The 14,462-nt window shown below is 33.0% G+C and overlaps 1 protein-coding gene and 2 non-coding genes across 5 annotated transcripts in view; 1 reads left to right on the top strand and 2 right to left on the bottom strand.

The window, feature by feature from the left end:
- Nucleotides 1–14,462, top strand: part of Sarm (sterile alpha and armadillo motif) — a 368,252-nt gene that overhangs the window by 94,597 nt on the left and 259,193 nt on the right. The window lies entirely within an intron of this gene.
- Nucleotides 11,547–11,618, bottom strand: TRNAA-UGC (transfer RNA alanine (anticodon UGC)). The gene has a single exon. It is a non-coding gene; the product is annotated as a tRNA-Ala (tRNA).
- On the bottom strand, nucleotides 12,251–12,322 carry TRNAA-UGC (transfer RNA alanine (anticodon UGC)). The gene has a single exon. It is a non-coding gene; the product is annotated as a tRNA-Ala (tRNA).

The raw sequence follows: 14,462 nt of genomic DNA, 5'->3' as shown, positions 1-14,462 counted from the left end.
ATAACAACGAAATCTGACAAAAAACAAAATCAAGAAATTCTTAGATGTCTTATGACGTAAAGGTTATCGAAGAAAGGAGAAACTTAAAATTCTTCTTCTTCTTAGGGTGCCTGTTCGCTTGCGAATATTGGCGATCATTCTGGCTATGATGACTTTGTTGGTTGCTATACGGAATAGCTGTGTTGAGGTCTTTCTATACCATGCTCTCAGGTAAGCAAGCCAGGATATTCTTCTTCGTCCTGGGGCCCTTTTTTCTTCCATTTTACCTGTCAAAATGCATTGAAGTAGCTCATATCTGCCTTGATTTCTCATTATATGTCCCAAATAATGCAGCTTACGGCCACGATGTTGACCAAATCCGCGGTTGTGTTCATCCTCCGTAGTACTTCTTCATTAGTGACTTTGTCTGTCCACGGTATTTTCAGGATCCTTTTGTATAACCATAGCTCAGAAGCCTAAAGTTTTGATAGAGTTTCCGCCTTCAATGTCCACTTTCTACTCTGTACAAGTACTGAGTACACGTAATATTTAAGGAGCCTTATTTTTGTTTCTAGGATGAGGTCATGGCTCTTCAACACAGAGCTCATAGTCAACAACGCAAATTTTGCCTTTCCGATGCAACATTTAATCTCTTAAGTATTGTCCCACGACTCATTGGTTATAGTTCCCAAGTAGTTGTACTGTGAGATACAGTACAACTGTACATTGGATGTCCGTAGAAAATATTACCAATTAAAAAAAAAAAGAAAATAAATTATGTTTATGGCGTATCCATCAACAACATTGAAATAGACGACGTTATATTCCATACAATATGTTTAAAAATAAAGTGATGTGAGTTGAAAGGTTTTTAATTGTTAATAGTTATTTAAACCAGAACTTTTTTTACAACCCACTCAAAAATATAACCATGACTAAATCAGTGTTAACGGTAATAATGTTTCAATAGTTTTACGAATAGTAATTCATAAATAAACTTAAAAAATATATATATTACTTCAATAGTAAAATCCAGTGAGGTCATTCGTAATACCGAGTGACAAATTTATTCTGTGAAGTTAGTAGAATTTCAAATAAATTTTTGTGAGATATCCTTTTGTAGTGGTGAACACTCATACACTCATAAATATTTCAGAAAAGGATTAGTTGAGTTTGATTAGGTTTAAAACAGACTTATATATTCGCAAATATCATATATTACTACTTGCTAAATACCAACAGTGATTCAATATATATTATCTAAACAGTAATTTTTGTAATATAATCATATTAAATGGTTTCAAGACATTATACATCCTCCGACTTGCTTTCTTCTAACTAGATTTTTTTAAAACCTATGTAAGTACCTGCCAAAGGGTATCACAATCCAGGGATATACTGGGATTTACATAGAAGCACACAAGATCCACACACACTCTCCTTTTCTCTCTCTCTGTCTCTTTATTTCTCTCTCACTCACACTCTTTCTCTCTAGTCGCTTCGTCATTACTGAGTGCTTCTGAGTACATCTGCTTCTACTCATGGCTGCCCTCATGGCCTTAGAGATTGTCATGTCACTGGCTTTGTCCATCAAGTGGGTGAGCGACCTCTGCCTCTGCCACCTTAAACGTTTCTCGAAATTATGTTTTTTTAAATTATCATTATTGCTTCTTGCGATATGTCCAAAAAAATTTAAGATGCCTGTGAGACAAATGGAGGAGAGTCTAGTCTATAGGAGGATTGGGTGATTTATTCTGTGCTCTGTCCACGATATTTGATGCGTTCTTCTCCAGCATCACATCTCGAAGGCGTTAATTCTTTTCCTATTGTTCGATTTCATTGTCCATGTCACGTATCAAACTCATTGTGGTGTTCCTCGACAAAGAGTAATTTTTCCATAGTTTTGGTAATCGATTCATATCATTTTTGATCATTTCTATTTTCCTACGTATTTCAGTTTCACAAGAGCCTGCATTACTAATCTAGGATCATAGACAATTGTACTCGTTAACCATTTCAAACTGGTCCAAGGATCCGGTAGTTTACAGTGAGTTTGAGTAATAGATTATCACCATTTTTATTTTTTGTTTATTGATCTAGAGACCACATCTATTGCTTTTGGTTTCCACTAGCTGTAGCAGGCTTGACATTTCTTTTTCGGATGCAGGTATTAAAGTTGTGTCGTCTGCATATCTAGATGTGCTTAATGAGAGGTATATCTATTGGAAGACTTTCAGACCTCTTCAATTTTTATTTGTGGAATGTCCTTTGAACCCAAATTTTGCACTTTTTTCAACTTGATATCATCTTTCTTATCTTTTTCTTTACATAGTTCTATGTAACATTCTTCGACTATCTTAATTATCTTGTCTTTATCTGATATTTGTCCATTTTGATCTGCTTAAGAAAATAAAAAACCTTTTTAACATTGCCTTTTGGACAGTAATATACCCGACAAATGGCACAATGCTGAATTAATTCTATTGTACAAAAAACAAGATCCCCATGAATTAGAAAACTACAGATTTATAAGTCTTCTTAGTCACCTATACAAACTCCTTACAAGAATAGTAACGAATCGTCTTGAGAAAAAATTTGATTTCTACTAGCCAATAGAGCAAGTGAGAATTCGTACCGGATTTGGAACAAATGATCACCTACAGAGTACACAGCATTAAAACGGTAATAGAAAAGACTATCGAATATAATCGACCACTCGTTATGGCTTTTATACATTTCCATAAACCTTTGACACGGTAGAATTTGACAAAATCTTGGAAGCACTACAAGCATGCCGCATTGACTACCGGTACCGATATACAAAGTTAATTTACAATACATACAATAACGCAACTATGTCGGTGAAACTACATAAAAATACGGATCATATCTTAATCGGCAGAGGAGTCCGACAGGGTGATACCCTATCGCCTAAACTTTTTACCGCAGTACTAGAATATGCTTGTAAAAAACTTGTAGAAAATTAACAAATTTAAAATTTGCAGACGACATAGTTTTGTTCTCGGGCAACCTAAAGGAGATATGCTACATGAACTTCAGTTAGTGTGTGCCAGTGCGGGTCTTAAAATAAACATTTCCAAAACAAAATTCATGACAAACCTAGTACCTAGCGGAAATATCAATATTGGAGACAACGAGTAGAGCTGGTGGAAAAATACATATACCTTTGACACGAAATAAAGATCACAAGAGACAACCAAACACGCGAACTATGAAGAAGAATAAACCTAGTATGGGCAGCCTACGGAAAACTCAAAGACATCTTTAAAAACGATATACCAATTTACATATTTAAAACGTAAAACATTTGACCAATGTGTGTTGCCTAGACAAAAGACGTAGAGGAAGACCCCCTACTCGTTGGACTGATGATCTCAAGAAAATGTCAAAAAATTGGATGAAAAGTGCTCAAGATTTATTTATTTATTTATTTATTTATTAAAACTTACAAACACCACCTAGGTAGTAATTACATGTAAGAGTGCTCATTACTTGGTATAAAAATATACACACAAAAAATACAATATACTACAATATACACACAAGTACAAAATAAAAACACAGAAAGTAAAACACATTAAAAAAAAGACACAAGTTAATAAAATTTTAAAATTCAGTCCATTACTTATCTATTCATAACATTTTTTTATATTCCTTACACTACAGGTAAAGAGGTCTATATCACAGATCTTTATTAACTCATTACACTGATATTGCATATAGTTTATTATTGCACAAGAATTATATGGACTACCAGAAAATAGGTCATTACTGTTTACCCTTAGGTTGACCTTTGGCACATGAAACCTAATAAAGTTGATCAAACCACATGTCTTATATTTAACATTGTTAATGATATTATGAATAAACACAACACAATGCATGTTTCTTCTTTGCTCTAATGACTGCAAGCCAAATATTTGAAGCAACTCTTTTGATGGCGTAAGGTGAGTATACACATTGTATTTCTTAAGGTATAAATATCTTAGAAATCTTTTTTGTACCTTTTCTATATGATTAACATGAACTTTGGCTTCAGGAGTCCATACCACTGATGCATATTCCAAGTTTGGTCTGACTAAAGCGTTATATAGTCTAATGGTTGTGTTTATACTAAAGTGTTTGGAATTTCTTATTACAAATCCCAATATTTTGTACGCCTTATTAACAATATTTATATAGTGTTCATTAAATTTCATGTTAGCCTGTAAGTATATTCCCAGATCTTTACATTTGGTTTTCCTAGATACTACACAATTGTCAATTCTATAATTATTTTGAATGTAGTCGATTTTGCGAGTAAAAGATATGACTCCACACTTCTTAATATTCAAGATCATATTGTTGTCCCTATCCCATTCCACAACTGAGGTCAGGTCCTGCTGTAGTAACTGACAATCATTTAAAGTATGTATAGTCTTAAAAAGCTTAAAATCATCAGCATAGATCAAACTAGAAGAAAATTTAAGAGATTGTGGTAGTGAGTTGACAAAAATTAAGAAAAACAAAGGCCCTAAGTTGCTCCCTTGGGGGACACCAGATGTAGCCTGAAATTTATCTGATAAACACCTACCAATTTTGACTCGTTGAAACCTTGAATCCACATACGATTTTATAAAATGCGAAAAAAAAATCATGCGAAAAACCAAACTCATTCAATCTCGATAAAAGAATGCCATGGTCAACCATATCAAAGGCCTTTGAGCAGTCAGTCATTATTAAATCTAATTGGAGTTTATTATTTATTGCCTCACTAGCAAAATTAGACAGAATGCACAGATTACTAGTTGTGGATAACCCAGGCAAGAAACCATGTTGTTCTGGAGCAAATTCATTTTCAAAATTTTTCAGTATATTCATATAAAGAATAGATTCAAATATTTTAGCCAGGGAATTAAGGATACTTATAGGACGATAGTCTTCTATATTGTTTCTATTACCTGATTTAAAAACTGGAGTAATGGTAGCCTCTTTGAGTTTGTCTGGAAAGGTGTTAGTTTTAAGAGATAGATTAAATAGATGTGATAATGGCTTTTGAAATATATCAGAACATCCTTTAAAGATATAGGCAGGGATATTATCACTACCTGTGGCCTTTTTTGGCTTTAATTTTGTTATACTAACCTTCACATCTTCTTCACTAATAACTGAAAAGTTGAAAGATCCCTGTGAACTACCCTGATGTGTGGATGATACCTGATAAATTGAGCTAAAATGATGAGAGAAAGCCATGGCAATATCCTGAGGGCCTGTATATGTATGATCATTTAAAGACATCTCGTGAGGAAAACCGCTGGTTTGTCTCCTACTTCTTATGAATGTCCAAAAACTATTTGGGTCATGCAAAATAAAATGTTATCTTCAATATTATTTTGATGCTGCATAAATTCATTTTTGATTTGCTTTTTAATAGTATTTCTAAGACTCTTGAATTTATTGTTATCGATAGCACTAGCTTTCCTTATTTTTATATGTTTGCTTAATTTGTTTTTTTGTCTGATTTTTTTAATAAGGTTTATACTAAAATAAGCTGGATATTTCTGTTTTTGTCTATTTTTAATAATTTTTTTTGGGATGGCTTGATCAATGCAGTCATACAATTTATCGTAAAATTGATTAATACAATCTGTAGCAGTTATACAATTATACATATCTGACCAGTCAGTGTCCCTTATTAATTGATACAGAAGATTAAAGTCCCCCCTGGCATAATCATACCTATAAGACTGTTGTATATTACTCTCAGTGTATGAACTATCTTTATATTCTAGTAACATTTCTAGTGCCGGGTGATAATAATCTTCAGGTACCAAAGGAGACCCAGACCTAGTTAGATTGGTTATGGATATGTTTGACAGTATAAGATCAAGCAGTTTATTTTTACAATTTGAAATTGTATTATATTGATTTAAATTGTTTAGATTTTGAAATTCTTTAAGCAAGCTGCTCTTTTCACAACTTAAGTTAATAAATCCAGGAATATTAAAATCTCCAAATATGATAATATTAACATTTTCTGACAATACTTGGTTATAAAGTTCTAAAAGTTCTTCATAAATATCTAACCCTGTACCAGGAGGTATATATACACAGGAGACATAGAATGAATATGTTTTAAACCTTACCTTAAGTAACAAGCACTCAACAATTATATTACAATTAACTTTAATACTTTCTACAATAAATTTCTTTTTTAATGCTACCATAACTCCACCACCCAATGTCTTGCCACTGGCCCTATCTTTGCGGATAGAGCACAATGGACAAAAATGAGGGAGGCCCATGTCCAGCAGTGGACGCAAAGGGCTGGGTAATGATGTTTATAAACAATGGAAATATGGTTTTAAGAAAAAAATGGTATCTAGTTTCCTATTGTTCATAGAAGGTTCTGATTTTTTTTGAAAAGTGTTTTTCACCAGCTTTTTATTGAGCTTACATACAAGGGTATGACTTAAAAATGTCAAAGTTGTTATCAATGCTTACAAGCTAAAAATTCATTCCTTTTTAAACCGTTTTTAACAACAAATTTTAACTTAAAAACTAGATTGTTTGCAACTGTTACATCATGGACTGTTATTATACTATTTTTGGTTAATTCAAATTTGAATAAGTCTTTCTTTTTTTTAGTTGAAAAAGCTTCTAAAAGTTAACATTTAGAGCAAGAAATATAAATAAGGATATAAAAATGTATAAGGTCAATAGAAAGTGTTAAGAAATAATACAATTGTTTGCTTTTAGTTTGATATTAAAACAGTGACGGATATTTACCTTCCTATATTTATATTAACTGTCAAGACTAAATCTCAATGGTTACCACTATTGTTGTTGAATAAATTACCAAAATAAATAATACGGTATTTTCCCGGAATTAATAATTGCAATAAATAAATAATTGTGTGTACCTTTTACACAATTAGTATCCCACAAAAAGGATGTGGTATAATTCAACGATGCCATTAGTAAACTTAAATCGGTTTATTTATTGTATGTGTCAACTTTCCTTCACGTACTTTTTAAGTGAATCATCTTTATAATACTCGTGCATTCGGTGAAATTTTTGGAACGTTTGCAAAGTCCTGGTAGACGACGTATATTGTAGTAGTTATATTGGGTTTAAAGAAAATCTATATCTAAAGACAAATTCACGAGAGGATTAGAGTACAGTGCTTATGAGAAGCGACGTTGCCGCTTAGGCCGCTAGGCACGTTCATAGTCTGCAGGTGTGATAGAGGACCGCGTTGGCCCTCCTGTACGATAACATCAAATCATGCAATCCTATTAGAAGTAAATGTAACATTATTTACAACTTCAAGATTTTGCAAATTACACAAAATTTAATAAAACTATTTTCTTTGAAATCTTTTTTACTAAATTATACAGGGTGTAACAACAGAACGGAGTCTACTAGGGAAACGGCTACTAAAAAAATTCGTAGCTCCGTAGTGGCTACAAATTTAAATTGTTAATTTATATACCGACAGGATATATACCAACTTGGATTCATTATTACTATTAACAGTCTCAACAATTATTACAAAGAAAAGTGTGTATACACCAAAGAATAAAATTACGCTAATAAAAGAATAAAAATTTATGTAGCCTAAACGCTACTTGTTTGCTACATCCAATAGTTCTGACTTTAAATAATCTTCTTCATAAAATATATCCTTCTCTCGTAACCATTCTTAAATTTGTTGTTTGTTCCAGGAGCTTCTTGGGAAATTTTGTTTGCATGAATGATATGGAGCATTATCCATTACTACCATATTTTTCTCTCCTTTTGGGAGGTTTGCGATTAGTTTATTTTTAAACCAGTCTTCGAAAGACTCGCCGTTCATTTCGTCATGGTAGTCGCCTGAATCTTTTTTTGCTAAAAATACACATTCTGAATTTGGTAGAAAACCTCTATCAGATCCAACATGTAACAAGACAAATCTCGGACCTCTTTGTTTTGGATCATTTAGAGCAGTAGTCAAGCCTTTTAAAAATGTATCCTTATAACTGGTTATGGTTGAATCCATCCATACCTTATTTACTGTATGTCCGATATTTACCCAACTTTCATCCAAATAGAAAATATTGTATCCTTGATTTCGATAATTCTGTATTTTTCTAAGAAATTTATGCCTCCAATTTATTATGTCAGGACGTTCCATCATTACTGCTTTCTTTCCTCTTTTTTCATAAACAAACCCCATCTCTCGCAATAGTCGATATAGAGTACTTTTGGAAAATTTAGGCAAATGTTCGTGTAAATTAACGGCATCCAGGATAGCTTTGATTATGGGAGGTATGTTCTTTAAGAAAAATTCCATGTGAACAAGTCTTCTCAATTGGCTCCTGATATTCTTATCGTAGGTAAACTCCCGATTGGTTTCCTTTTTGGTCCGTTTACGTGGGTTTTTCAGAATTTTGGGTAAGTCTCCATTATGATCCAATCCTTCCTGACGAATTTTCCAGACTGTCCTATCGCCAACACCCAGCGCTTATCGCTTAAATCTTCGTATTTTGTGCTAAGGTATCTCCAGTTACTATATGGATAACTGTTAATGAAACACCTTGTATAAATAATACTAAAATATAAATGATGTTTCCTCTATATATTTTTGACTTATCTACTAATCGTGGCATTTTCTTTCTGTTCATTTCAATTCTATTCAAAAGGTCTCCAAACATCCATTTCCGTAAATATGATAACAAGAGATGTAAGAAATTTTCTATTCGTCAAATACAACAGTGCTCAACAATTGAGAAGGATCGAAGTAATATTTTACTCCAGAAATAGCCGAAGTTTGTAAAAATTTAATATAATTAAAGTAATATTAAAACCCCGACTTTATTATCAATTTTAAACGAAATAAAATAAATTTTGCCATTATGGCCATTTTTTACTAGGGTCAGCAAAAAGTTGAATATTAAAGTCGTCTATTTTCATTTATTCTATTTAAGTCATCATACTAGGATCTCAACAATTATGATCCTTATCAATTGTTGAGCACTGTATTACGACGACGTCCGAATATTTTCTGGAACAGTCATTAGGGCAAATCAGTGAATGTTAGTGCAAAATTGCAAGTGCTCCGTGTGTAAGGGAGTGTTAAGTTCGAAGCCGGCTCTGCCACGTTGAGGCCGACGATGAACTATAGCAACGCTGCAGCGTTTTCTTCCATTTGATTAACATTGTCCGTAAGAGCCAACGCTGAAATCTACTGGCGAATCCGAGTTTATATATCCATAATATGCACTTTTGAAAACATCGTCGTTGCTGAGGAGCTGATAATCTGGCTTATCTTTGTAACACTGTGTCCACGTCTCAACCTCGGTTTTATCAATTTATTCAAACTCATCGGTGTTGCGCACTAATGCAGTTAACTCAGCTATGGCAGTATTTTTATTATAATATTCTTCCATGATGCTTTATTTTCCTCTAGCGTTATTATTTTGTAAAAAGCTCTTTTACATGACTCCACACCCTGCATTAGCCACTGTAAAAATTTCATCTTTTCAAATTCTCTTCGTTAGAGGCGTTCCATTATCTCAATAACACCTTGATCTATTGGTTGAGCAATTGATGTAACATTTGCAGAAAAAAAAAGGGCAAAGAAATTTCCATCGTCAGAGACTGCCTCATTGGAATGAGCACCAGTATTATCCAGAAGAAGAAGCGTCTTTTGTGGTGACTTTTTCTTCTTCAAACAAGACTTTACTTCAGCAATGAACTTTTTATGGAACCAATTTTGGAAGATGTCACCAGTTAATCAGGCAGCTTACTGGTTATAATAGTGAAGGACGATTTTGTGATTTCATGTTTCAAAAAGCGTGAGGATTTCTATTTACAGTCAGCTTCAGTCTACGGCTACCAGACGCATTGAAACAACACTGCTATCCGGTCTTACTTTTTGTATACACTCATCACGTTATGTGCAGCTGAGGCTTTTGTAAGTATTGTTCTCCAGTATAACCCCGTTTCGTCAGCGTTATAAATTTGAGAAAGTTGAAGATTATTTTCTATAATTATGATCTCCAGTTTATAGCAAAATTCCTCCATTGCTTCCCCGGCAGCACTGAGCTTTTGGCCTTAAATGGTAAGCTCACGAATCCCGTGACGTTTTTGAATCAATGTAACTAACCTACTGGATGCATTGAAAGGTTCTTTGATTTTTAAGTGTTCGGGAAAAATCTTCTCTTGGCACATTGGCCCAGAGATTGGTACTTCCTTCGATCATTTCTGCAGAAAACACTGGGAAAGGGCTTCATCGAGTTATTGAAAAGTCGGTCCTTTGGTCGTCTAGTGGAGGGAGTTTCCGTCGAGTGATTTACAATGACGCTATTTCCATAAAACCTTAAAAATGCAATTTGAATGGTGGGAAATTATAACCCGGATAATCAGAACTCTGCTGTACTTGTTTTAATATTTATTTCTAAATTACTAAAAAAATTATCTTTTCGTTCAAACTACACTAATGTATTTTATTTAAAAATTGTCTGACTAAAATCAAATCTAAGAATTTACTCGTATATTTTTAAATATTACTTCGAAGTGGAACATCTGTAACTGCTTTTGACTGTTAGTTCCTAAAACCCGATTAGATAATTAGAAGTGACACTTTTGCATCTGGCGGGTCATTACACTGGACAACAGGTTTAAATTATTAAGTGTGTATAATTGTGGAAGAAAAATGATTCAAGTTTAATCGGACGGCGTAGGTGTCCAGTCTCCGTGTTTCATTTTGTTCTAGAAATCGAGGATTCTTAGAAGATATTTATATCTGCTCAATCTGTCCCGATTTGCATAAAGAAAAAATGGGGATTACAACGGCTTAATTCTTGCAAACAAAAAAAATATTCTAAACGATATTATGGTGCTACAAAAATCTATTTAAACAATTAATATGAACCATAGCATCTGTTGTTATTTTGTGGTATTATTTTCGCCTGGGATTTAGTCCAGTCGTCACAGATTTGACCTCTAAAAATCATACGAACAAGCTGAATTTGACTGAGAATGATAATTTTGACACCCCAAAAATATGCAAATACCACTCCTACTTCGCGGCCTCTCCCTAAAACCCACCCTCACAGGGAAAAAAATCGATGGTCAAACTTGGTATATATACAGACAGGGACAAATGGTGTGTGCCAAAGTCATAGTTAATAAAATGTGGGCAATAAGCTGTATGCTGCAGTACCACCGGTATAGAACACATCACTTCCAGAGGATAAAAGTACCAGGCTTTGGCATAGTCCCAGTGTTCATATCGAGTTCAACATGTAACGAGATATTGCTTGAAATATTTTTTATACGGAATGCCACACTTTCCTTTGCCTTTTAAATGAGACTTTTTAGCGCAGTTTATTTCTTCCAAATAGAACTTTAATAAAGTGATAAAATATCAAATAAAAGAATGGATTGTATATAAAAAAATATAATGTTGGTTTTTGGTTAATAAATGTCGAACACCGTAAGAATAAAAATCTCTAAAATAACACAAAGTGTATTTAAACGATTGAATTACAAAATGCCTCCAAATAAATAAAAAAAACTTTGGAGATGCCGGGGATCGAACCCGGGGCCTTTCACATGCAAAGCGAACGCTCTACCACTGAGCTACATCCCCACATACTTTGTTTGCCACACACTACGTACTTCAGCGCACAATAATAAATACAAAATAATTTTAAAATTTATTTTCACAAGTATTTACTTTGATAAAATTTAAAACTAGATATAAATACTTATTAATATGAGCTCGAAGAAGAATTTGTCTGAATTTATATGTCGTGCGTCTCCAATCAATTGCCTTAAAAATATGTCTGTAAATAAAAATAAACGAGGAAACAGATTAAAGTAATTTTTCTTCTACATGGGTATTATTATTCTACCGTCTGTGTCGTATAATGTATCTAAAATATGTATATAAATGAAGAACGAATAACAAATGGAAAAATTAGAATAAGATGTAGAATAAAAAATAACAAACACAGGAGAATGTTAACAGGAATTAATAAATATGAGGAAATATAGTCACAAAATCGATTCATAAGAATGATACGAAAACCGATCGCCAAATTGAAGGACATCATTTGACATTAAATATCAATCCAAGAAAAACTGGTAAGAAAGAGATATAATGTAAGCTAAAACCGCAACTTCAATTGATTGATCTCTGTTGTATTTTTATTATACGCATAGTAAACTTTGGGTTACTTTTCGGTAATAATGTAATAGTAATTTCATTTAAAAAAGTTTTGGAGATGCCGGGGATCGAACCCGGGGCCTTTCACATGCAAAGCGAACGCTCTACCACTGAGCTACATCCCCACATACAAGATGAATTGTATGTGTCAAGATCCAGCGAATAGAGCATCATCTTTTATTACTTACTTATTTATCTACATACTACACATAAACTTGAGAGTTCCCTATCTTTTTATACAGCTTTTTGGATTTTGAATAGAGCCACTTAATATTTTGCGCAGAACTGACTAACCTATTCTCAAAATGTAAACTAAAAAAGTCCGTCCCATTCGTTGGTTCTATAAAGTGATTCTTATAGCCCAAGCGAAGTAGGTCAAAAATGACATAATTTGTAATGATTAAAAATATTGCAGTACGTTAAACTACTGGTTGATAATTTTTAAATAAAATGTTAAGTATTACTATTAATATCCAATTCTCTTTACCGACTAATTAAATATGGTAAACGATATTTTAATCACTTAAATTTAATCTTAGATAAGACGAATAATTACAAGCGTTCAATCACCATTAACACGTTCAGCTCCGTCTCTTTTTTTAAGGGAAAACAGTGGGCCACAGATGTATTTGTGTCAACTAATTAATTTTTAAGGTACACTTTAAAAAGTCATTTATAATAAATATGGGTACAAAAAAATTAATTTGGTCACAAAAAAAACTCACCGCGTGATTCGCGTTGGTGGCCACAGGGCAGAAAATGTGTCGGTTGAACTAAAAAAAAAATAATAATCTGATTGAGAAAAGATATAATTATGAACCTGGATAACTAACATAGTAATTAATTATTAAATGGCAATAACATCAAGAAAACAAATTAATTATCTAATTTTTAATTTCTTCATGAAAACTAAAACAATTTTCTAAGCACAATTTAGGGCACTCCGCACAATAAAACAATGAGTCCTTTCTTTCTTTTTTAATTTGCCAGCAATATTTACCCCGTCGTCGTTTTGTAATACCATTAGCTGATTTAGCTGAAACGTCAAATTTTTCTTGACTTAAGGGATTTTTGGGTTTGGTCCCAAAAGACTATCAATCACCGACAATCGAAAGTCGTACAATGACATTTTTGTATTAGATTTATTATAGAAATAGTATGCGTTGATTAGCATAATTTCAAAAATATGTATGCCTATTTTTTTGTACCACCTCATAGTTTTGTGTTCGCAACTATAATAATTTAACATCTGGTCGCCTAAGTCAATACCACCTTTATTTTGTTATATTCAGCGACTAAACGGGGCTTTTCTTTATCAATTCCTTTCCTAGATATTGTTGGAACCATTTCATGACCAAATTCGGAAGAGATCATTAAAATATCTCGCTGATCTTTCCATTTACACACACATATCCCTTTATTATTGTAAGCACTCACCAGTTCATTTTGTTTTAATTTTCGAGAAACAACTTCGTGTGGATTTTCCGCTCTTCCTGTTCTCAATGTTCATGTAAGATAAGTTTTAACCGAAAGTAGTTTTTTACACAATGGAACACTATTATAAAAATTATCCATATATAAGGAGTGACCAACATTTAGTTTCGAATCCATCAAATTTAGCACTACTTTTTCCGTATGATTACGTCCTCCAACTACGGGGTCACTAGCTCCACTATAAACTAATATGCGTTGAATCATCCCAGTACATTCTGCCAAAGTATACAGTGTGACACCATATTTGTGTCGTTTGCCTTTGAGAATTTGACGAAAACTAAGTCTTCCTCTCCATAAAATCATAGATTCGTCCTTCTGGATAATAAAGATTCTCCATTTTATTATTAAAAAATCTAACAATGGACATATCTTGGCAAGTCTGGACTGGTTATTGTCACTATTATTGTTAAAATGTAAGGCACGCAAAATTAACATAAAGCGATTTCGGCTCATGTATTGTCCAAACACTGGAATACCAAATAAATGATTTTTCTTCCAATAATCATTCATACGATTAATTTTTATGGTTCCCATGTAAAACAACAAACCAAGAAAAATTTTAAATTCTTCTACAGTTATATCCTTCCAAGCTGCAATTCTACTTTTCTCAGATTTACTTAGAGAAAGAATATCAACGGCATATAAATTGCTATTTTAAATAATCAGATCATAGAATAATTCACATGCCAATAAATTGAAGTAATCAATAGGATTGCTGCCACCCACATTAATTGTCAATCCTGGTATTGCTGTAAATGGTAGCACTGTAGG

The sequence above is a fragment of the Diabrotica undecimpunctata genome, chromosome 2, assembly GCF_040954645.1.
Source record: "Diabrotica undecimpunctata isolate CICGRU chromosome 2, icDiaUnde3, whole genome shotgun sequence".
Classification (NCBI taxonomy): Eukaryota; Metazoa; Arthropoda; class Insecta; order Coleoptera; family Chrysomelidae; genus Diabrotica; species Diabrotica undecimpunctata.
This window is presented reverse-complemented; position numbering and strand designations above follow the sequence as displayed.